The following is a 23,333-nucleotide window of genomic DNA, read 5'->3' on the forward strand; positions in this document are numbered from 1 at the left end:
TGACAATCTGCTGGAGGTGGTGTTATAAAAGAGCTCATGAATATGGGGGACTATTTGGCAGAGGTTTAAGTAGTTTGCTCATGACCTTCACTTGTGTTTAGGTTTTTATTAAATCATGACCTACTTTTAAGAAAAAAACTGAGATGCTTCAAACCATTTGTCTTAGTCGGGATTATGGTGAAAGGTGACATAGTGCAGTGGCAGATGCCCAGAAGAGGGTTCCTATGCAAGAACAGAATACATTGCAGTCCAGCAATGTCTGCACTGGGTCTCCCAGTATGTGCCCAAAATTGGTGCTCATATGGCAAAGCAGTCAGTGGCCACAAACTGGAGGCTTCACTCCACCTGAAGCCGAATAGTGGCCATGTGAGCACTGCAGTCAGTATTGGTATTAAATGAATAGATTTGCGATCGCCACATCTGAAAGCCTGATTTTATTAAAATATAGTACCATCCTGTACAGTTAATGCCATAAAGTAAATACACAACACTTCAATTCATCTTAATTTCCATAAATCCCATCAACATGCAATAAAGTGACCAAAATATTGAGTACCCAGAAGACATCATCTCACCCTGTAAAACAACTCGCAGCTCCAGTACAGGTTCTCAGAAAAATATTGATATAAGGAAAATTTGTTAAAGGTTTTTTTACAGCTAAAATAAAACTATGGAAGTTTTATCATTGTTCAGCTCCGTAAAAAGTCCTGTGGCTAGGACGCTTTTACCAAACACAACAAAGCCCCAAGAAAAACATGAATTGTTTGGTGTTTATCGCACTTGGGTTTTTTCCTGTTTTTTTTTTTTTTTTTTTGTACATCATATTGTATAATAAAATGTCATTCACAATTACAGCATGCCCCAGAAAAGAAACTGAATTAAGGTTGATACTTAAAAGAAAACTTTTGAGCAACTTTATAATATATCTTTCAAGAAATCTGCTTCCTCCTACCAGACTGATCTTTCACTCTCCATTCAGGGGTAAAATCGATGCTTAATTTTCCCATTGCTGAGGAGTTGGAGGGAGGCACTAGAGGCAGGCAGACATTCTGCTGCAAATTCTCCTGGAATGACACTTGCAAATCTCCATAGAATTTTATGAGCACCAGCTGTCCTCTCTCAGCAGTTGGGAGGGAAAACCATCTATATCCACTGCATACAGACTTCACCCATGAATTGTGGTTTGGTTGTTATCCTCAGTCATACATGGCAAGGTTCGTTAGTGTTTTATTGACTTTCAGGATCGCTGCTACCAATAACTGGCACTACAGATCTAGTCCTCCTCTCTGAAGAGACTATTTGTATATTTAATTTTCCAGAGGAGCATGCTTGGCCTTTAAGTCTCCTCATCTGACATGCCAGACTTGACCTGTCACTCTCCTCAGGGAGAAACGTTACCCCTTAGACCCATGAATTGAGAATTTTGGAAATAAAAGCCGTCCAGGAAGAGAAAGTGAATTTATTCGGATTCCCATGACAGCACTACGAGAGAGGGGATCCGCCCTTCAGGAACAGGAAACCTACAGATACAAAAGGGCGGTACCTCTCCCTATGCATCAGTTGGTTTCCTGTTCCTGAAGGGACAGGATCCTACAGATGAATCTCGTAATGGATCCCAGGCCGGCCGGACCGAATCAGGTAGCGGGGGGGTCTCCTACCTCGGCCGGTGCGGAAGCCCCTGGAAGACGTCACGGTGGTCCTGGCTGGACTGCACGTCAGTGACGTAGACAGCAGGGAGCAGAGTCCGGAGGATTCCTGATCTCCTTCGGCGCCGGTAAGTATAGCGCTCCTTCGGTTCATGTGGTGGTGCCATGCGGTGGTGAGGTAGCGGTGCCAGGAGGGGAACGCTATCCGGAGCGCTGCTGCGTGCTCTTCGGCGTCCTGCATCGCTCTCAGCGTTAGCTGGAGCGTTTCCGGGTGCAGTGACGTCGAGGGGGCTGAGTCAGCAGGCGCTTCCGGGTCACTGGGGAACTGCGCATGCGCAGTTCATCCAAGATGGCTGCGCCCATCGATCCTGAACGCCGGACTCCTCACACACTGCGCTGACCCCCCAGCTGTAGCCTCATCAGCAGGAACCAATGAGAGTGGCGCCAGGCAGCCTGCTGACCGGATCTGAGGGGGATTTAAGCAGGAGCTGGATTTAGAGCTCTGCCTTTGGTCACATCCACATCATGGAGAGTGATGGTGAGCGGCAGCTTCAGCTGTCGGAGGAGGTGCGACAAAAGCCCACGGAGAAGGAGCATGCCAGGAGTGACCAGTCCAGCCGTAAAAGCTCGTCCAAGCAGGGATCTAGAGCATCGACTGGCAAAGAACCCCCTCGTGTTCCGGTACCTTTGTTGGCGTACACTGGTAAGAGATCTACGTGAATGCTCACTCAGTGACGCGGGCCCCTTATACTTTGTCATTCTAGGGGAAGAAAAGTGCAAAAGTCGAAACATAAGGAGTGTGCCCTGTGTGAAGTCCCGTTACCAGATGCTTATACTAAAAAATTATGCGCCTCCTGTATACAACAGACGGTGAGGTCTACAGGAGTGGAGGGGTTGAGTGACATCAGGCTAGATAGATGGTATCACCCTTATTGTCCTCCCCTAGGTAGCGGAAGAATCTGCTTCTACGGCTAATCTACGTGAGATGATCCGCACAGAAGTAAGGGAATCCCTGCGGTCTATGTCCCAGGCGGGAAGTTCAAAACAGAGAGCCTCGGTGATCTCTGATTCGTCAGAGGAAGATAAAGAGGGTTCTTATGGCTCAAATCTCTCTTCCTCGTCATCAGAAGAGGAATCTGGCCGATTCTGTCTGCCTCTGGACCGGGTGGATAAATTAGTTAAGTCGGTCAGAGGTACGATGGGCCTAGAAGAACCTAAGACTCAGCTTTCCCGTCAGGAGCTAATGTTCAGTGGCTTGGAACACAAGAAGCGTAGATCCTTCCCGGTGAATGATAAAATTCAAGACCTGATTCTCCGAGAATGGAAGAAACCGGAGAAGAAAGGCTCATTACCACCAGCTTTAAAACGCAGGTATCCCTTTGAGGATATGACTGTGGATACCTGGGACAAGGCCCCTAAATTAGATGCCGCGGTGGCAAAGGCATCAAAGAGAGCCGCATTACCTTTCGAGGACATGGGATCCCTTAAAGACCCTCTTGACAGGAAGGCGGATACCTTCCTTAAAGGTACTTGGGAGATGGCAGCCGGATCCTTGAGACCGGCAGTGGCTGCGACTTGTACAGCCAGATCCCTTATGGTCTGGCTGGAACAGTTGGAGTCCCAGCTTAAAGAAGGCGCTTCCAGAAGTTCTATTCTAAGTGCGCTTCCGGTGATTCAAGATGCTGCGGCTTTCCTGTCGGACGTGTCGGTCGATTCGGTCAGAATGGCGGCCAGAGCAGCAGGACTCTCCAACGCGGCTCGTAGAGCCCTGTGGTTGAAATGTTGGTCGGGTGACATTCAATCAAGGTCCAAATTATGCGCGATTCCATGCAAAGGGGAATATCTCTTTGGGCCAACCTTGGATGAGCTGCTTGAAAAGGCTGGAGATGACAAGAAAAAATTCCCTAGTTTTGTCATCAGCCTCTTATCGGCGTCCATTCAACAGGAGGAGATTTGGTCGCGGAAGGAAGCGCGCATCCTCGCCCTCTAGAGAGAATTTTATATGGGAGGATAGACGCAGGAGAGGTACGGGTTACATGTTCCGCCGTTCCTCAAAAGAACGTAAGAAACCGGACCAATGACTAGCAATCCCTGTGGGAGGGAGATTGTCAGCCTTCTCTTCCGCATGGACTAACATCTCAAATAGTGACTGGGTCCGAGGTATTATTTCAGAAGGTCTGAAATTGGAATTTATTCACTGGCCTCGGGATAAATTTGTTAACCCCCTTACGCTCCTCCACTATTGAACAGATGGCTTTAGAGGCAGAAGTTGTGAGTTTATGCCTTAAGAACGTGCTGATTGAGGTCCCAGAGTCAGATAGAGGGAGTGGTTTCTACTCTCCTCTATTTCTGATTCAAAAACCAGACAGGTCATTTAGGACTATTATTAACCTTAAATCCCTTAATGAATACCTGGTTAAGGCCACATTTAAAATGGAGTCAATCAGCTCTGCAATAAAAATGTTGTTCAAACACTGCTTCATGGTAGTTGTGGACTTAAAAGATGCGTATTATCATGTTCCTATCCATGAAAACTTTCAGAGGTTTCTACGTGTCTACTAAAGTTGTTGCGGAGGTCATGGCGCACTTACGTGAATTTGATATCCTCATAATCCCTTATCTGGATGATTTCCTGATAGTTGGAAACTCGGCAGACCATTGCCTTGCTCAGGTAAAAACAGCTATGTCTAAACTAGAGCATCTGGGCTGGATTATAAACTATGAAAAATCCCGATTACAACCCCTAAAAACCCAGAGATTTCTAGGGCTGCTGTTAGATTCCGAGTCCCAACAATGCCGTCTTCCACCTGATAAACTGCTCCATATCCAACAACAGGTATTAAAAGCAATTAATAAACCAACCATGACTCTTAGACAGGCTATGTCTTTATTAGGTTCCCTAACTTCCTGTATTCCCGCCGTCTGTTGGGCACAGTTCCACTCCAGACCTTTACAGTTTGAAGTACTGAATTATGATGGAGTCTTACAGGGTTCCTTGCAGGGTCAGATGACATTGAGTCCAGAGGTTCTGGCATCTCTTAAATGGTGGCTAGAGGAAGACAATCTGTCAGCAGGAGTTCCCTGGGTGACTCAAGTGACTCGGGTAATTACGACGGACGCCAGCACCACGGGGTGGGGGGCACACATGGGTGACGTAGTAGTCCAGGGGTTATGGGAGCCCCAAACATCAGCCTCTTCCAATCAGAAGGAGTTAATGGCAATTGAATTCTCAATTAAAGAACTCCTCGTATATCTACAGGGTCACCATGTCAAAATCCTCTCCGACAACCAGGTGGCAGTGGCCTATGTGAATCACCAGGGTGGAACACGCTCCAAGTCCCTGATGGAAGTAGCGGATCGCCTGCTCCAGACAGCAGAAAACCATTTTCTATCTTTATCCGCAGTTCACATAAGAGGGAGAGAGAATATAAGAGCAGACTTTCTAAGTCGAAGCACCTTAAAACAAGGAGAATGGTCTCTGAACACAAAGATCTTCAACCGGATTGTCCACATGTGGGGTCATCCAGAAGTGGACTTATTTGCCACCAAGCACAACAGAAAGACGATAAATTTCTGTTCCTTAAATCCCAGGGAATATCCACTGGCTGTGGATGCCTTCCTGATCAGATGGGATTTCCGATTGGCATATGCGTTCCCCCCCGCTCAATCTATTGCCGCTGGTGGTCAGAAAGATAAGGGAGGATCAAGCGAGAGTCATACTGATCGCTCCGTTCTGGCCCAGAAGAGCTTGGTTTTCCTGGCTCAGGACCATGTCCGTGAAAGACCCCCTGGGTGCTGCCGGACATTCCGGACTTACTTCATCAAGGTCCGATCAACCATCCACAAGTGAAGGGTCTCCATTTGACGGCATGGTTTTTGAGAGGTCATTGTTAAAAAGCAGAGGTTTTTCTCCAAACCTAATTGATACCCTTATGAAGAGTATGAAAAACATAACAACTAAGATCTACTCTAGAACTTGGAGGAAGTTTCTGGCCTCTTCAAATTTTAATATTGAAGAGGGTATACCAATCAACCAGATTCTAGAATTCCTGCAGAGGGGGCTAGAGCTAAATCTATCCACGAGTACACTAAAAGTACAAGTATCAGCCCTGGGGGCTCTATTTTCTTGTAACATTGCGGGTAATTATTGGGTATCAAGGTTTATCAAAGCATCTAGTAGATCCAGACCTTTACACAGGAATAGGTCAATGCCTTGGGATCTCAATCTAGTCCTTTCAGCCTTGACTAAGGAACCATTTGAGCCCTTACGTTCAGCCTCACTTAAATTACTATCCTTCAAAACAGCTTTTTTGGTGGCAATTACATCTGCTCGTAGGGTAGGAGACATACAGGCTCTTTCTAGGCTGTCCCCTTATACAGAATTTCTACAGGACAGAGTAGTCCTCAGACCAGATCCAGCTTATTTACCAAAAGTGGCCTCAGATTTTCACAGATCTCAGGAGATGGTGTTACCGTCATTTCTCCCTAATCCTTCTAATTCCAAAGAGGAGTTACTCCATACATTAGATGTTAGGAGATGTCTATTAGAATATATATCAGTCACTGATGCTTGGAAGAGAGAGGATGCGTTGTTTCTATCTTTCCAAGGTCCCAGGAAAGGTCTTAAGGTACCTTCACACATAACGATATTGTTAACGATATCGTTGCTATTTGTGACGTAGCAACGATATCGTTAATGAAATCGTTCTGTGTGACAGCGACCAACGATCAGGCCCCTGCTGGGAGATCGTTGGTCGCTGAATAAAGTCCAGAACTTTATTTCGTCGCTGGACTCCCTGGAGACATCGCTGGATCGGCGTGGGTGACACCGATCCAGCGATGTCTTCACTGGTAACCAGGGTAAACATCGGGTAACTAAGTGCAGGGCCGCGCTTAGTAACCCGATGTTTACCCTGGATACCATGCTAAAAGTAAAAAAAAAAAAAACAGTACTTACTTACCTACAGCCGTCTGTCCTCCAGCGCTGTGCTCTGCACTCCTCCTGTACTGTCTGTGAGCCGGAAAGCAGAGCGGTGACGTCACCGCTCTGCTTTCCGGCTCACAGACAGTACAGGAGGAGAGCAGAGAAGCAGAGCGCAGCGCTGGAGGACAGACAGCGTTAGGTAAGTATCTAGTGTTTGTTTTTTTTTTTACTTTTAGCATGGTATCCAGGGTAAACATCGGGTTACTAAGCGCGGCCCTGCGCTTAGTTACCCGATATTTACCCTGGTTACCGGCATCGTTGGTCGCTGGAGAGCGGTCTGTGTGACAGCTCTCCAGCGACCAAACAGCGACGCTGCAGCGATCCGGATCGTTGTCGGTATCGCTGCAGCGTCGCTTAATGTGAAGGGGCCTTTAGAGTTTCAAAGTACACGCTAGCGAAGTGGATTAGGGAGGCTATCTCTCTGGCTTATACTGCAGGTGGAGGTCCAGCTCCGCAGAATCTGAGGGCACATTCCACCCGCGCCATGGCTACATCCTGGGCTGAAAGATCTGGAGTGTCGATCGACTAGATATGTAAGGCAGCTACGTGGTCATCCCCTTCCACCTTTTTCAAGCACTATAGGTTGGACTTGGGGTTCTCTTCTGATCTCACCTTTGGGTTAAGGGTGCTACAGGCTATAGTCCCTCCCTAAGGTAGTTTACATCTCTGTAATTCTCTCGTAGTGCTGTCATGGGAATCCGAATAAAGCATTAAGCTACTTACTGGTAGCGGCATTTTTCGGAGGCCCATGACAGCACCCTTAGTTCCCTCCCTATTCACGTGGGGGTTGCACTTCCTATAGTATATATAATGAGATAGATAGATCTCACGTGTGGTACATAGTTCAATATGATGGATTATTTTTGTACATAAACTGTATATAATGTATATTTGTGTGCTACTAACCGCGGTAGTCCTCTCAGGCTCTGAAATACAACTGATGCATAGGGAGAGGTACCGCCCTTTTGTATCTGTAGGTTTCCTGTTCCTGAAGGGCGGATCCCCTCTCTCGTAGTGCTGTCATGGGCCTCTGAAAAATGCCGCTACCAGTAAGTAGCTTAATGCTTTCTGATGAGCTATATTACAAAGTTTCTTATTTTCACATGTTCTATTGATTTCTAGATGTGGCCTCACAAGTGACTTATGGAGAGGATAGCAATTTTTAAGCTGAATTTTTTTTTGGTACACTGGGAAAAGCCCTTGAGATTTGCATTAAAGAGCAGTTGTGATAGTTTCCATCAACTATATAGTATATTAATATAGGAACCATTTAATTGCACCCTTGGTGTGGCCAAATATTTAAAGGGAACCTGTCACCTGAATTTGGCAGGACCGGTTTTCGGTTATATGGGCGGAGTTTTCAGGTATTTGATTCACCCTTTCCTTACCCGCTGGCTGCACGCTGGCCACAATATTGGATTGAAGTTCATTCTGTCCTCCGTAGTACACACCTGTGCAAGGTAATCTTGCCTTGCGCACGTGCAGTATGCTTTGCCCAACTGCGGGCAAAGCCAAAAAGCATTAGTGCGCATGCGCCAGCATACTATGTCCCAGGAACACAGCAAAATAGTTCTGGGACATAGTGCACCGGCGCATGTGCACTAATGCTTTTCGGATGTGCCCGCAGTTGGGCAAAGCATACTGCGCGTGCACAAGGCAAGATTGCCTTGCGCAGGCGTGTACTACGGAGGACAGAGAATGAACTTCAATCCAATATTGTGGCCAGCATGCAGCCAGCGGGTAAGGAAAGGGTGAATCAAACACCCGAAAACTCCGCCCAGATGACTGAAAACCGGTCCCGCCAAATTCAGGTGACAGGTTCCCTTTAAATACACCTTCCTACCTCCTGTTTTCCTGCGGTCTACACCCTTCTATTTTCATTGACCGATCTGGCATTATAGAGGCAGAGATGAATGAAGTTGGTGAGAAGGTGTGCTGAACTGTTTGGCTGCGCCAAGCGCCTATGCTTGGTTTGAACAGTCATTTTGAGCCGACAGTCCCTTTAATTCACATAAGTGACGTGTGCTAACCTACATATAGTTACTCCTAGACTGTGATTGTGGGGGCTACCAGTGACCCCACCAGGTTTAGGTATTACTCAGTCTTAGGTCACTTATAGACTTGTAGAACATTGCACTTGTATGGGAATGCTGCGCTGGATAGAACGTTCGCTCCCGATCCGCTGCACATTGTAGTGAAATGTACAGATACAAAGAATAAGAAGGTGGCAGATTCCTAAACACAACCCCAGACAGTTATAAAAGGGGATTGAAATCCATGTGGATAGAGGCCTGCTCCTAAAGTCGTCGCCCTTCTCTCTCCATGTTGCGCTTCTGCCTGGAAAGCCGTTAAATAAAGAGAAACTGCTGATTGTATAAAATGAGTTTAATATAACAAACACCAGATCATCGTAAAATGTAGCCCAGCGTTAGGAAGCATGCAGCTGCCGGCCTGTACACTGCATATGCGATCTACGTGAATAGATTGCTATATATATAATGCTACCAGATTAATATTTGTGGTAGAATGAATTGCTGGACATGGCGCCTTTGATTTTATGCCACATGAAGTCTTTATATATTAATATACCTGAGTAATGTCGGAGGACGAGGACTTGTTTATGGTGCTTGCTCGGAGTCTGGTTAGTGTCTTCTCACGGCTAATGAAGCTTCTCGTCTCCGGTGTGAAACTTGTGCTAAGAAAACGTTCTAAAGTTTAGGCAGCAATGTTCATAACATGAGGATCTGACACCTGCTTCCAATACACCGCGGAGGAAGAATTGAGAATACAAGACTGAGGTTCTTAGAGAAGGGGAATAATTGTCCCACCCAGCAATCTGCGGAAATGTTTAGCATGCCGAAGCCGCCATCAGTGTAGAATCAGGGAACCAGTTATACCGCCACGGCGGCACCAGTAGAAGTGCTGCAACCCACGTGTCTGAGATTCAGAAACTGCATGTGGATTATGGCTGAGATGCATCTGCCGTGGAAGCACCGCTGCAGCAGGGATGGAAGCCATGGAGTGGATTTGGCCCAGAAGCTGATATCTAGCTGTCAGGGCGAAAGGCAGAAGTCTGGAAAAATAAGGGACAACATCGCAAATATTGAGTCTTTACATAAACTTAATGTATTTGTCAATAAAAATGTAAGAACTTCATAGCCAAAAGACATACCCTAACTTTTTTTTTTTCTTTACACGCATCAGTATTTTCTACTTGTCACTTTACCATCAGCGAGAATTACTTTTGTATTACGGTAGAATTGCAAAAATAAAAAAAATCTAATTTTTAGTTGCAGCATTTACGAGTCATCATAAATAAGGTGTTTGCTGTATTTCATTGGTTATTACAATTATGGAGATACCAAATGTCTCAATGTAATACTATGGGAGGTCCGGATGTTGGGGCCATAGCATGAGTCCTAACACTCCGGAGATTTGCCATCTAGATGCCTGGTAATGCATTTTGGAGAGATGTAATGGCGGATGTATTACTCCTCTCAGCTTTCTCTGAAAGAGAAATAAGTAGGAAATAGCGGAAAGATGGAATTTTAAGCGGAACAAATTAAAGACGCTATTAGTGTTGGGTTTTTTTTTTTAATCTGTAATGGGTTCTCTAGGATTTAACCTCTTGCTGCCACCTCCTGTATAATCTATGGAGTAACCTTAGGAATGGATATACACGGGACGTCAGTCTATGTGCACACATTGCAGATTTCCTGCTGATCCGCAGTGGTTTTTTTTTTTTTCCGTGCAGTGATCTACAGTACAATGTCAATAAATGGGGAAAAAAATGCTGCGCGGAAACATCCACATAGAAAACACTGCATATTAAAAAAAAAAAGGACCGTGTCCATTCTTTTTGCGGATCTGCAGCATTTCTGCACCCATTGACTTCCATTGATTCAGTCAAATCTGCAGCAAAACCTTAGGATCTGCGGAGTTGGGTGCAAGAAATTCTGCAGATCGGGAGGAGGAAGAGTGTGTGGTGGATACTGTGTGCCAGGAAGATGTGTGTGTGTGTGTGGGGGGGATTGTGGGGCTGTGCGGGGGTCTGCTGGGGCTGTGGGTCTGTCTGTAGGCAGGCATCGTCCGATGGAACTATTAGGCTATGTGCACACGATGCGGACTTTTCGGATGCGGATCCGCAGCAGTTTCCCCTGCGCTTGCAGTTCAATGTAAACGTATGGGAAAAAAAAACGCTGTGCACATACTGCGGAAAAAAATACGCGGAAACGCAGCGGTTTACATTCCGCAGCATGTCACTACTTTCTGCGGATTCCGCAGCCGTTTTACAGCTGCCCCTATGGAAAACCGCAGTTGTAAAACCGCGATAAATCTGCAGCAAAAACGCGTTTTTGCCCTGCAGCTTTATCAGATCTGCTGAGGAAAAATCCGCAGTGGCCAAGAATACGTGTGCACATACCCTTAGGCCTTGTTCACACCTCTGTTTTGCAATCTGTGTGAAATGAATGCGTTTTCCGCAGCGGATTTACAACTGCCCTTTTGGAAAACCGCGGTTGTAAATCCGCAGAGGAAACCGTGGTAAATCCGCAGCGGTTTTCCACTGCGGATTTATCAAATCTGCTAGAATCCGCTGCGGAAAAATCCGCAGTGGACCCAGACTACGTGTACACATAGCCTTAGTCCCATCCGGCTATGCCTGCTACAGTGACAGCTAGCCGGCTGATTGGACAGTACACCACACTCATCAATCACCTAGACCCCGAAGCCCTCGATTCTCCTGTAAAAAAAAAAAAAAAAAAAAAAAATCCAACAGTATACTCCCTGATCTGCAGGAATCCATGTAATAACGAGTGTCCCACGACTATCTCCTGTGGAGAGCTGTCACATCGGCAGATGCGGTCGCTCTCCAGGGGCTCTGGCGATATAATGACGGAAGGTATCCTTCCGCACTGTATCCCTCCGCCGCTGTGAGTGCAGTATAGTTCATACTGTCACTTGCAACATGGGAAAATTCTCACACAGCAGTGCCGTAAAGAGAGAGCAATGAACTCATTGAACCCTCAGTCATAATACAGCGGGAGCCGTTGTCTCCTGTCGGTGTGTCACTGGAGGCCCTGTAGAGCAGTGACATCACCCGCTGTGACGGCTCTATAGGGGAAATCCTCACGGGCCATGCGTTGTTAATTGGACTACGTCGGCCAGGGAGTATACTGTTGGTTTATTTTTATTTTTGTGCAGGCGATTGAGGGCTTCGGGGAATTAGGTGTGGTTGTAAGTATGGTGAAACTAAGAATATTAAAATACTTCTGGTTGTGTTGTTTTTTTTTTTTTTAACTCTTTCACTACTATAGGATTAGTAATGGATAGGTGTCTTATTAACGCCTCTCCATTACTATCCGGGCTTCATCACCTTACAATACAAAGGTGACATTAACCATTTATTACTGCTACAGATGCACCATTTCTGGGGCAGCTGGGAGCTGCTATTTGTAGCCGGGAGGGGGCAATATCCATGGCCCCTCTCTAGGCTATGAATATCAGCCTGCAGCTGTCTGTGTAGCCTTTCTGGCCATAAATTATAGGGGGACCCCACGTCTTTTTTTTTTTTGGTGGGGGGGGTGGTCTTATTTTAATAGCCAGTAAAGGCTGCGCAGACAGCTGCGGGCTGATATTCATAGCTGGTGAAGCTCCATGGGTATTCACCCCTTCCCAGGCTACAAATATCGGCCCCCAGTCACTGGCTTTCCCACTCTGGACGTAAAAATTGCTCGTGAGCGCACGCAATTTTTTTATTTCAAATTTTTAAAAATTAAACAGATACTGCGTTTAAGGTCGGGGTCACACTTGCAAGAAACTCGCACGAGTCTCGCATCTCAATACCCGGTACTGCCGCCGGCACTTGGACCGGAGCATTCAGCTACATTGAAATACATGCAGCTGCACACTCCAGTCCCAGTGGCGGCGGCAGTGCCGGGTATAGAGGTGCGAGTTTCTTGCAAGTGTGACCCCCGGCCTAACACAGATTTTGTGTGCCTTTATTTAACTCTCTATGTACCATTTTATTATGTTTATTACTAAACATTGGGCTTGGTATTTATCTATCTATTATCTATCTATCGGTGTAAACAGTATTCTTCAAGGGAGTATGTAAGTGAAGAGGATGGACAAGAAATTACATCACAATTTTTTTTATTTTATTTTTTTAAGTATGATTGCGTTTTTGTAACCTAAATAAAGCTGACCGTTCCGCATGAAAATACACAGCAAATCTGCACCTGCCTTTTCTGGTAAGAGAGGGAAGAATCTGCACAGAAAATTCCACTCCACAGGCAAATTTGCAACATGTGCATATACCCTTAGATGCCACAATCAACAGCGATCACAGCATCTAAGCGGTTAGACAGAAGAGAGGATTTTCCTCTGTCCTCATCTCCCTTGTGATTTTGTGAGTGTCGGCATCCAAGACCTTAAGAAGCATTGTAATGTGGGCAGCATGGTGGCTCAGTGGTTAGCACTGTTGCTTTGCAGCGCTGTGGTCTGGGGTTCACATCCCACCAAGGACGACATCTGCAAGGAGTTTGTTCTCCCCGTGTTTGAGTGGGTTTCCTCCAGGTTCTCCGGTTTCCTCCCACACTCCAAAGACATACTGATAGGGATTGTAGATTGTGAGGCCCAATGGGGACAGTGATGACAATGTCTAAAGATTTGTGGAATTAATGGCGCTATATAAGTAAAATACAGTTAACCAAGCAGTCACATGATCAGGTCCTTGGGGAAAAAAAGGAGTTAAATGTGGTTTATTCGCAATGAAGATCCAAATTGATGTATATTGTGTTATACAACCGTATCAGGTTTATTTGCATAATTGTTATTCTCAGATTAGACCCCATTTGTGCTTTTTTGCTATTTTCTCCTATGGTCAGGTCTTTAATACAGGGCTTCTAAGCTTGTTATTGAGATACACCTGGGACTTACAACATATCGGATCACACGGACCAATGGGACCATGGACAAGTCCTTTTTTTTTTTTTTTTCCGGGGAAAAAAAAAATTACAGCATGCCTGGTTTGTATCTGATTCAGATCACCCTTGGTCATGCAAGTCAATGAGTCCATAAAAAAAAAAAAATCGGACTGCACTCGGACGATGTATGAGTGCAGCCCACTGGACTGACAGATTGAAGAAGATTGAGAAAATGTTTTTATGACATCTCCACATCCGTGAAAATCGGATGAAACTCTCATCAGTGTGATCAGATTGTTTAGCATAATGGACCCGATTCTGTCCGGTGAGAGAAATTATGATGGTGTGACCCTAGGCGATGCGAGTAAAATGAATAAAGAATAATCAATAGCTCATCTGCCAATGTGTTGTAGCACAAGCAGGGAAGTAAAAATACACGACCATCTCAAGGAGGTTTGCCAAAAATACAGCATAGAAATTTGAAAGCGACTTTGATTTGGGAAAAAAAAAAGAATTACATATATTCCCCCCTTTTTAGTATCATCTTTCACTAATGCACGAAGAACAAGCAGTCGCCTGATCCCGCACATCCCACCACACACAGGATGAGCCGGAAGCCTGGAAGATGTCTTCTGTTATAATTATCTGACATCTGCTTACACATCGTCCTGTTCTTATTACTCCCAAACCGCAAACTCCATTCTAAAGGCAGAGAAAAAAAAAGAGAAAACACTTGTTTTGTGGTCGGGAAGGATTTTTCGATCATGTGGAGATGTCCCGACCCCACCTGGAGGAAAGTCATATCTAGATGTATCAACACTTTTGATGAGTAAACATCAGATTCCAAACTTGGCAACTAAAAGGTTAAAAGTCTCCACCCTCCGCTCCACAGACACTCCATTACTAGACACTAAGGTGAAGCCATAACCTTCAATGAGAGCTGAGAGAAGCTTCTGCCCAGAAAGCCCCTTCTACCAACCGGGCGTCTATGGACCTTTGTCTTTGAAATGGGGCTGCAAAACGTCATTGTGGCATGGATTTTATATGTAACATGTGAGCCGATCGGCGCTGGATCCAGGGTGCAAAACCATCTGCAGGTAAGATCTGGATTCTTTATTATGTACCGTTACAAATTACGCCAAAGAACATGATTAGGTTCTCTAAAAGATCAGTAGAACGTTGGTGAATTATCTGCAGACGCAAATCATTTCCATTCTGAGCTGCTACCAATAATTTATATTTTTAATTGTTCATAAGTACATTTGATAGGTTGCTATTAATTACATTTTAATAGGTGGCTAATGATCATATTTGATCGGTTGCTAACACTTCAATTTGATCAGCGCTAATAATTACCGTACATTTGAATTGATTGTTAATCATTTTGATCAATTACTAATAATAACATTTTGATTGGTAGTTAATAATCATCTCATGTGTATGTATCAGTTTGTATGAGTTATGAATAGATCATATTAGCTCCACTGCAAATGGTTGTGCAGTGGCAAGTAAAAGTTTGGGCACCCCCTGGTCAAAATTACCGTTATTGTGAACAGTTAAGCAAGTTGAAGATGAAATGATCTCTAAAAGGGCTAAAGTTAGAGACGACACATTTCCTTTGTATTTAGGCAAAAAAAAAAATAGACATTTTCATCTTTTACATTTTAAAAATTACAAAAAGGAAAATGGGCCAACTGAAAAGTTTGGGCACCTTGCATGGTTAGTACCTAGTAGCACCCCCTTTTGCAAGTATCACAGCTTGTAAATGCTTTCTGTAGCCAGACAAGAGTCTTTCAATTCTTGTTTGAGGGATTTTCATCCGTTTTTGCTTGTATCCTCTGCTATTTTGTGGCCTAGCCACAGATTCTCAAAGATGCTAAGATCAGGGGACTGTGAGGGCCATTGTAAAACCTTCAGCTTGCACCTATTGGGGTCGTCCATTGTGGATTTTGATGTGTGTTTAGGATCATTAGCCTTTTCTAGAAGCTATCCTCTTTTCAACTTCGGCTTTTTTACAGATGGTTGAAATCTCTTTGAATTTATTCTAGCCTCTACCGGTTAAATATTCCAGATGCCATTGGCTGCAACACAACCCCAAAGCATGATTGATCCACCCCCATGCTTAATGGTTGGTGAGATGTTCTTTTCTTGAAATTCTGGGCCCTTTTTTCTCTACATGTATTTTTGATTATTGTGGCCGAAGAGTTCTATTTTAACCTCCACGGGATTTCTTTCCAAAATTAATCAACCTTGTTTGGATTTTATTTTTGATTTTCTATCTCTCAATGTTAAAATTAACCTACCCTTTTAATTATAGACTGTTCATGTCTTTGTCAGTGGGCAAAATTACAAAATCAGCAAGAGATCAAATACTTATTTCCCCCACTGTATCATCAATATTTTTCAACAATCTGAACAGAGAAAAAATCCTAACAAAGCCCAGGAAGAAATATATATGATGTCCTCATTAAAATAAAAAGATTAACCCTTCAGATCATAAATGGCCAGTCAAGTGTCAATGAACACCACAAAAAATCCACGTACCTCATAGTCCCGTTTCTATGGACATGGACTAATATATAATAATAATATATATATATATATATATATATATATATATATATATATATATATATATATATATGTGTGTGTTTTTAGCAAAGCCAGCTTACCACTTTGAAGAAACAGGAATACATCCAACCAGTGGTTACAGTTCGCACAGAAAACGGATTGGGACAAATCCACACATGTAAAGAAAAATCTTTTTGTTTCTCCAACGATCAGTCAAATGGTAGAGTAAAATATACCTTTTATTTATCCATTAAAAAGTTCCAGATTTCTTCAGTAACAATATTGCATACATTCATGTTTCGACACCACATGTGTCTTCCTCCACTGCTCAAAAAAAAATAAAGGGAACACTAAAATCTCACATCCTAGATATCACTGAATGAAATATTCCAGTTGTAAATCTTTATTTATTACATAGTGGAATGTGTTGAGAACAATAAAACCTAAAAATGATCAACGTAAATCAAAACTAATATCCCACGGAGGTCTGGAGTTGAATGATGCTCAAAATCAAAGTGAAAAATGAAGTTACAGGCTGATCCAACTTCAGTGAAAATGCCTCAAATGCCTCAAGGAAATGATGCTCAGTAGTGTGTGTGGCCTTCACGTGCCTGTATGACCTACCTACCTGGGCATGCCCCTAATGAGGTGGCGGATGATCTCCAGAGGGATCTCCTCCCAGACCTGGACTAAAGCATCCGCCAACTCCTGGACAGTCTGTGGTGCAACGTGACGTTGGTGGATGATGCGAGACATGATGTTCCAGATGTGCTCTATCGGATACATGTTTGGGGAATGGGCGGGCCAGTCCATAGCTTCAATGCCTTCATCTTGCAGGAACTGCTGACACACTCCAGCCACATGAGGTCTGACATTGTCCTGCATTAGGAGGAACCCAGGGCCAACCGCACCAGCATATGGTCTCACAAGGGGTCTGAGGATCTCGTCTCGGTACCTAATGGCAGTCAGGCTACCTCTGGCGAGCACATGGAGGGCTGTGCGGCCCTTCAAAGAAATGCCACCCCACACCATTACTGACCCACTGACAAACCGGTCATGCTGAAGGATGTTGCAGGCAGCAGATCGCTCTCCACGGCGTCTCCAGACTCTGTCATGTCTGTCACATGTGCTCAGTGTGATCCTGCTTTCATCTGTGAAGAGCACAGGGTGCCAGTGGTGAATTTGCCAATCCTGGTGTTCTTTAGCAAATGCCAAGTGTCCTGCACGTTGTTGGGCTGTGAGCACATCCCCCATCTGTGGACATCTGGTACTCAGACCATCCTCATGGAGTCGGTTTCTAACCGTTTGTGCAGACACATGCACATTTGTGGCCTGCTGTAGGTCATTTTGCAGGGCTCTAGCAGTGCTCCTCCTATTCCTCCTTGCACAAAGGCTGAGGTATCGGTCCTGCTGCTGAGTTGTTGCCCTCCAACGGCCCCGTCCACATCTCCTGGTCTACTGGCCTGTCTCCTAGTAGTGCCTCCAGCCTCTGGACACTACGCTGACAGACACAGCAAACCTTACCACAGCTCGCATTGATGTGCCATCCTGGATGAGCTGCACTACCTGAGCCACTTGTGTGGGTTGTAGAGTCCGTATTATGCTACCATGAGTGTGAAAGCACAACCAACATTCAAAAGTGACCAAAACATCAGCCAGAAAGCCTTGGTACTGAGATGTGGTCTGTGGTCCCCACCTGCAGAACCACTCCTTTATTGAGGGTGTCTTGATAATTGCCAATAATTTCCACCTGTTTTCTATTCCATTTGCACAGCAGCATGTGAAATTGATTGTCAATCAGTGTTGTTTCCTAAGTGGACAGTGTGATTTCACAGAAGTTTGATTTACTTGGAGTTAGATTCTGTTGTTTAAGTGTTCCCTTTATTTTTTTGAGCAGTGCATATATATAGATATACATACATTGTGAGAGAGAGAGAGAGACCCTATGTGGCCTGAACAGTTGTGTATTTAGCTTAATTGCATCTTCTTCTGACAAGTTTTCCCCCCTCTTTTAGTAATTCAGGGTTTCATCGGGGAATTCCTTCAATCAGGCCTCCTATATACAGTATGAGCATGCACATAGCCTTCTCCATACAGTTTGAGCCCTCATATAGCCTCCTATACACAATGAGCCCCCACATAGCCTTCTGTATACAGTATGAACCCTCATATAGCCTCTTATACACAATATGAGCCCCCACATAGCCTTCTGTATAGTGTGAGCCCCCATATAGCCTCCTATACACAATATGAGCCCCCACATAGCCTGCTATATACAGAATGAGCCCCCACAGTCTTCTGTATATAGTGTGAGCCCCCATATAGCCTCCTATATACAGTATGAGCCCCCATATAGCCTCCTATATACAGCGTGAGCCCCCATATAGCCTCCTATATACAGTATGAGCCCCCATATAGCCTCCTATATACAGTATGAGCCTCCTATATACAGTATGAGCCTCCATATAGCCTCCTATATACAGTATGAGCCCCCATATAGCCTCCTATATACAGTATGAGCCCGTACATAGTCTTCTGTATACAGTGTGAGCTCCCATATGGCATGAGCCAGCACATCCTATACAAATATTAATAAAAAAAAAAAGACATCTTTACCTTGCTCCCGTTCCCCTGACGTTCTGCTCTTCCCCGAGGTTCCACTTTTAGTCTGGCCAGCGGGTACATGCGCACTAGCGCCAGCTGATGACGTCATCGCGCCGGCATGTCACAGCAGAGGCGACAGGAGCTCCTCTGTAGCTGCCGTTCTGCATCATCGCAGCACAGCGCCAGGAAAGCTCCCAGCCGGGATATGTACGCCACAGGTAGCGGAGCACAAAACATTATAATGAGGGCAATCTGGTGATGGGTCCCCCCAAAGCCTCGGACCAGGGCGGCAAACCAGATCAGAGAATCAGCATGTTTGTACATTTAATGGCGCCTTCAGTCTTCTGATAGTACACTTACCCAGAAAGTAGAACCTGGGTCTTTTGGTACTAATACACACACATACAGTATTGCCATGAGGAGCATTCCTCCAGAGCGGTCATTCCTCCTGATGAGCGGCACCAGAGGTATCCATCCCGTTATACAATGACAGACGTGTGCATTAGCACTCTATTACAGGAAGGTATGTAACGTCTATAGTTCACTAATGCCTACGACTATTTTCTCTCCATGTGATGGAATCTCCTTCCTGGCCATTGATGAGTGACTGAGACTTTGTATATAGTTACACAACACTATACATATATACAAGGACCACGCTCCAAAGTACAAGAATTGCAGCAATGCCGGTATCGCCATATGTCGGTGCATAAAGCTATGTATATGGCACAAGGGCACTGACTGCGGCCCCCCGGAGGTTTTACAAAGCGATCCATAAGGCGATGTTCAGACAGAGACACTTTTTGAGGTGTTCAAAAACAATGAGTTTTTCAAGCGGGAAACTTTAGGAAACCCTTTCCTGGGGAGTCTTTTGTTCCTGAAGAGTTTTTTTTTTTGTCATGTGCAGTTTTTTATTCAATAATTTGCCTCGTTATTAGTTTCCATTAGGAGTTTTTTTTAAAACGTCTTTACGAGAAAAAAAAAAAAAGTAGACAAAACTCATCATATGAACTGCAAACCGGATTTCCTATAGAAATAATTTAGAAGAGTTTTCCAGGAGTTCTTGAAGGTTTTTTCTTAAGGAGGATTTCTGAGAGGATCCGCCCATCCTTTTCCATAGAATTTTAAAAGCACCAACTGTCATCTCCTATTCCAGGAATGTGACAATCTGTCCTCACTTTATATCGATTTTATCCATTAATTGATCAGTCGAGGAGAAAGAAGCAGATTTCTCCTATAGCATACAGTATATTACAAAGTTGCTTTTTTCACATTTACTTTTGATTTTTGAAAAAAATGACGACTACTCTTGAGTGTCCATTCCAGGTGTGAAGGTAGAATTCCACTACAATCATTATTGGGGAGAGGGGATTTTGACTGGAGATAGTTAAAAAAACAACAACAACTAAACCTTATAATAATATCTAAGAAGATTAATCCTAAAGATTTGTCTTTGGAGAGAACGAGCGCAGGCGATTGCTGAATTTGGGAGAGAATGGGGGAATATCATTTTTTTTTGCATGATCGTTTTTGCAATGTGGATATTTTATGGCCTCCACTGTTTGCTTGTATGGACTATGATAAAATCTTCGCAGCACTTTGTCAAGAGTCTTTTTTTTCTTTTATTAAAGGAACATAACTTGGAATTCACTACAAGCGCGGCGGTGAGGAACGTCAGTAATGACACCGCTGTACTGGTTGTCCAAAATCATCTTCAAAATACCAAGCGAACCAATCTTGTGTGGACGGATTGCTTGACTGACAGAAAGTTTGGTCACTTCCGTTTTGGCATTGGACTCGGCCCAGTCCTGGCCACAAACATAAATGAGGATCCATCCCCTCTCCTGCACATCGGGGGTTCTGAGAGGCTTTCTGTCACGGTGACCGCAGAGACCAACAGGAGCGACGTCCGGCTGGTCATCATGGAATGTAAGCTGGTGAGCAACAGGAACAAAACCAGGTCCTACTTCATCCAGGATGGGTAAGAAACTAACTTTCATTGTGTTGTTTTTTTGTCGTCTTCCTAAACCTCCAAGGAAACTCTTAGAAAAATAAAAAAATTCTCGTGTTTACCTTCATTGCCTAAGTGAAGGTAGTTTTTACAGAATTTCCATTGACGGACCACCTTGTCCTCTACCGAAAAGAACAAAGGGGGTCAGCGTCTCTTGCTTCCATACCCCTCTGCTCATCCACCCGTTGTTGTGCCCAGTACCCCTGCTTGGTCTGAGTCTTGTGAATCTGCTTGTGTCATATGCAACTTCTCTTACCTTGTATTGATAAGATCCAGATGAATCAAAGGTTACATTGACTCATATCGTGGCGCAAAAAAAGTAACTCAACACCTATCTCGACATTGGTCAATGGCTTATGCAATGAGATACATTGTCGAAGGAAGTTATCAGGACGATGCACTGTGAGTCAAGGTAACCTTTGCTACATCTGTATATTTAGCTATTTCTGTCCTTAATAAAAAATTTTAAATGGAGTCTTTCCATAGGATCAACCCATCTAAGCCGTCTATATGGGCATGTAGGTCATAGGAAGCTGAATAAAATGATACCTTGATATCTGCGATCTGATGTTTTATTCCCGAGAAATCCACGTTTTTCTTAATATGTAAATGACCTGTAAAGATCTATGGGCCGGACGTAGATCTCCATGAGAATCTGCCTCCAGAGGTTATTATAAATGTAAAGCAGCATTACCAGAGTGAGACAGGAAGATCAAGAGAGAAGACTGTCAGTCATTATGTTTCAAACTGGTAACGTCTCTTTTCAGTTACAATAATCTCTGGAGGCAGATTTTCAGGAAGATCTATGTCCGGCCCATAGATCTTAACAGCTCATTTACATATTAAGAAAAATGTGGATTTCTCTGCAATAAAACAAAGGCTATCAGGTATCAAGGTATCATTTTATTCAGTTTCCTATGACCTGCATGCCCATATACAGTTCTGGCAAAAATTAAGAGACCACTGCACAGTTTTATAAAAATCAGCTTCTCTACATGTCTGACAGCCATTCCATTCCAGTGTCAGTTGAATTCTAACCAGAGTACACCTCATTCTACTTATTGAGCTTCTGATTAGGTGATCACCTGAACCAAATCTTAATTTAACAAAGGAAAGTATAAAAAACCCTGCTGTGGTGTTCACAATCCTCTTGCAATAGGACAAGCTGGATGGCAAAACAAGTGCTAGTAATATCACAAAAGTAATAGGAAAGAAAAATTAACTTTTAACCATGCCAAAGGAGTTGAAAAGAAAAGTCTTGAGTGAGGAAAAGAAGGGCTCAATTCTGGCTTTTCTAGCAGAGGGATACAGTGAGCGTCATGTTGCCTTCATCCTTAAAATTTCTAAGATGGCAGTCCATTACAACAAGGTCAAGCAGCAGACATTGGGGACAACAAAGCTACAGACCTCCAGAGGGTGAAAACGACTCTCCACTGACCGGGATGACCATCATCTTAGTCGAATGTCACTCAGCAACCGCAGGATGACATCAAGTGACCTACAAAAGGAATGGCAAATGGCAGCTGGGGTGTAGTGCACGGCAAGAACAGTTCGTAACAGGCTCCTAGAGGCAGGACTCAAGTCATGTAAAGGTAGAAAAAAGCCTTTCATCAATGAGAAGCAAAGGAGAGCCAGGCTCAAGTTTGCCAAAGACCATAAGGATTGGACCATAGAGGACTGGAGTAAGGCAATCTTCTCTGATGAGTCTAATTTTCAGCTTTGCCCAACACCTGGTCGTCTTATGGTTAGACGGAGACCCGAAGAGGCGTACAAGCCACAATGTATTGCACCCACTGTGAAATTTGGTGGAGGATCAGTGATGATCTGGGGATGCTTCAGCAAGGCTGGAATTGGGCAGGTTAATCTTTGCGAAGACGTATGAATCAAGCTGCATACAAGATTATCTTGGAAAAACAGTTGATTCCTTCTGCTCAGGCAATGTTCCCCCACTCTGAGGACTGGTTTTTCCAGCAGGTCAATGTCCCATGCCACACAGCTAGGTCAATCAAGGTGTTGATGAAGGAGCACCACATCAAATCCCTGTCATGGGCAGCCCAATCTCCAGACCTGAACCCCATTGAAAACCTCTGGAGTGTAATCAAGAGGATGCTGGATAGTCACAAGCCATCAAACAAAGAACTGCTTACATTTTTGTACCAGGAGTGGCATAAGGTCACGCAGAAAGCAGTGTGAAAGACTGGTGGAAAGCATGCCAAGACGCATGAAAACTGTGAATAAAAATCATGGTTATTCCACAAAATATTGATTTCTGATCTCTTCCCAAGATAAAACATTAGTATTGTTGTTTCTAAATGATTATGAACTATGCATTATTTGAGGTCTGCAAACAATGCATTTTTTTGTTATTTTGACCATTTCTCATTTTCAGAAAATAAATGCAAAATGTTTTGCTTGGAACTTCGGAGACATGTTGTCAGTAATTTATAGATCAAAAGAACAATTTACATTTTACTAAAAAAAAAAAAACCTATAAAGAGAAAAAACTTAAAAACTGAACATTTTGCAGTGGTCTCCTAATTTTTGCCAGAGCTGTAGCTGGCCTGGAGAGGTTGATCCTACTGTCAGACTCC

Source organism: Ranitomeya imitator, chromosome 9, assembly GCF_032444005.1.
Source record: "Ranitomeya imitator isolate aRanImi1 chromosome 9, aRanImi1.pri, whole genome shotgun sequence".
NCBI lineage: Eukaryota > Metazoa > Chordata > Amphibia > Anura > Dendrobatidae > Ranitomeya > Ranitomeya imitator.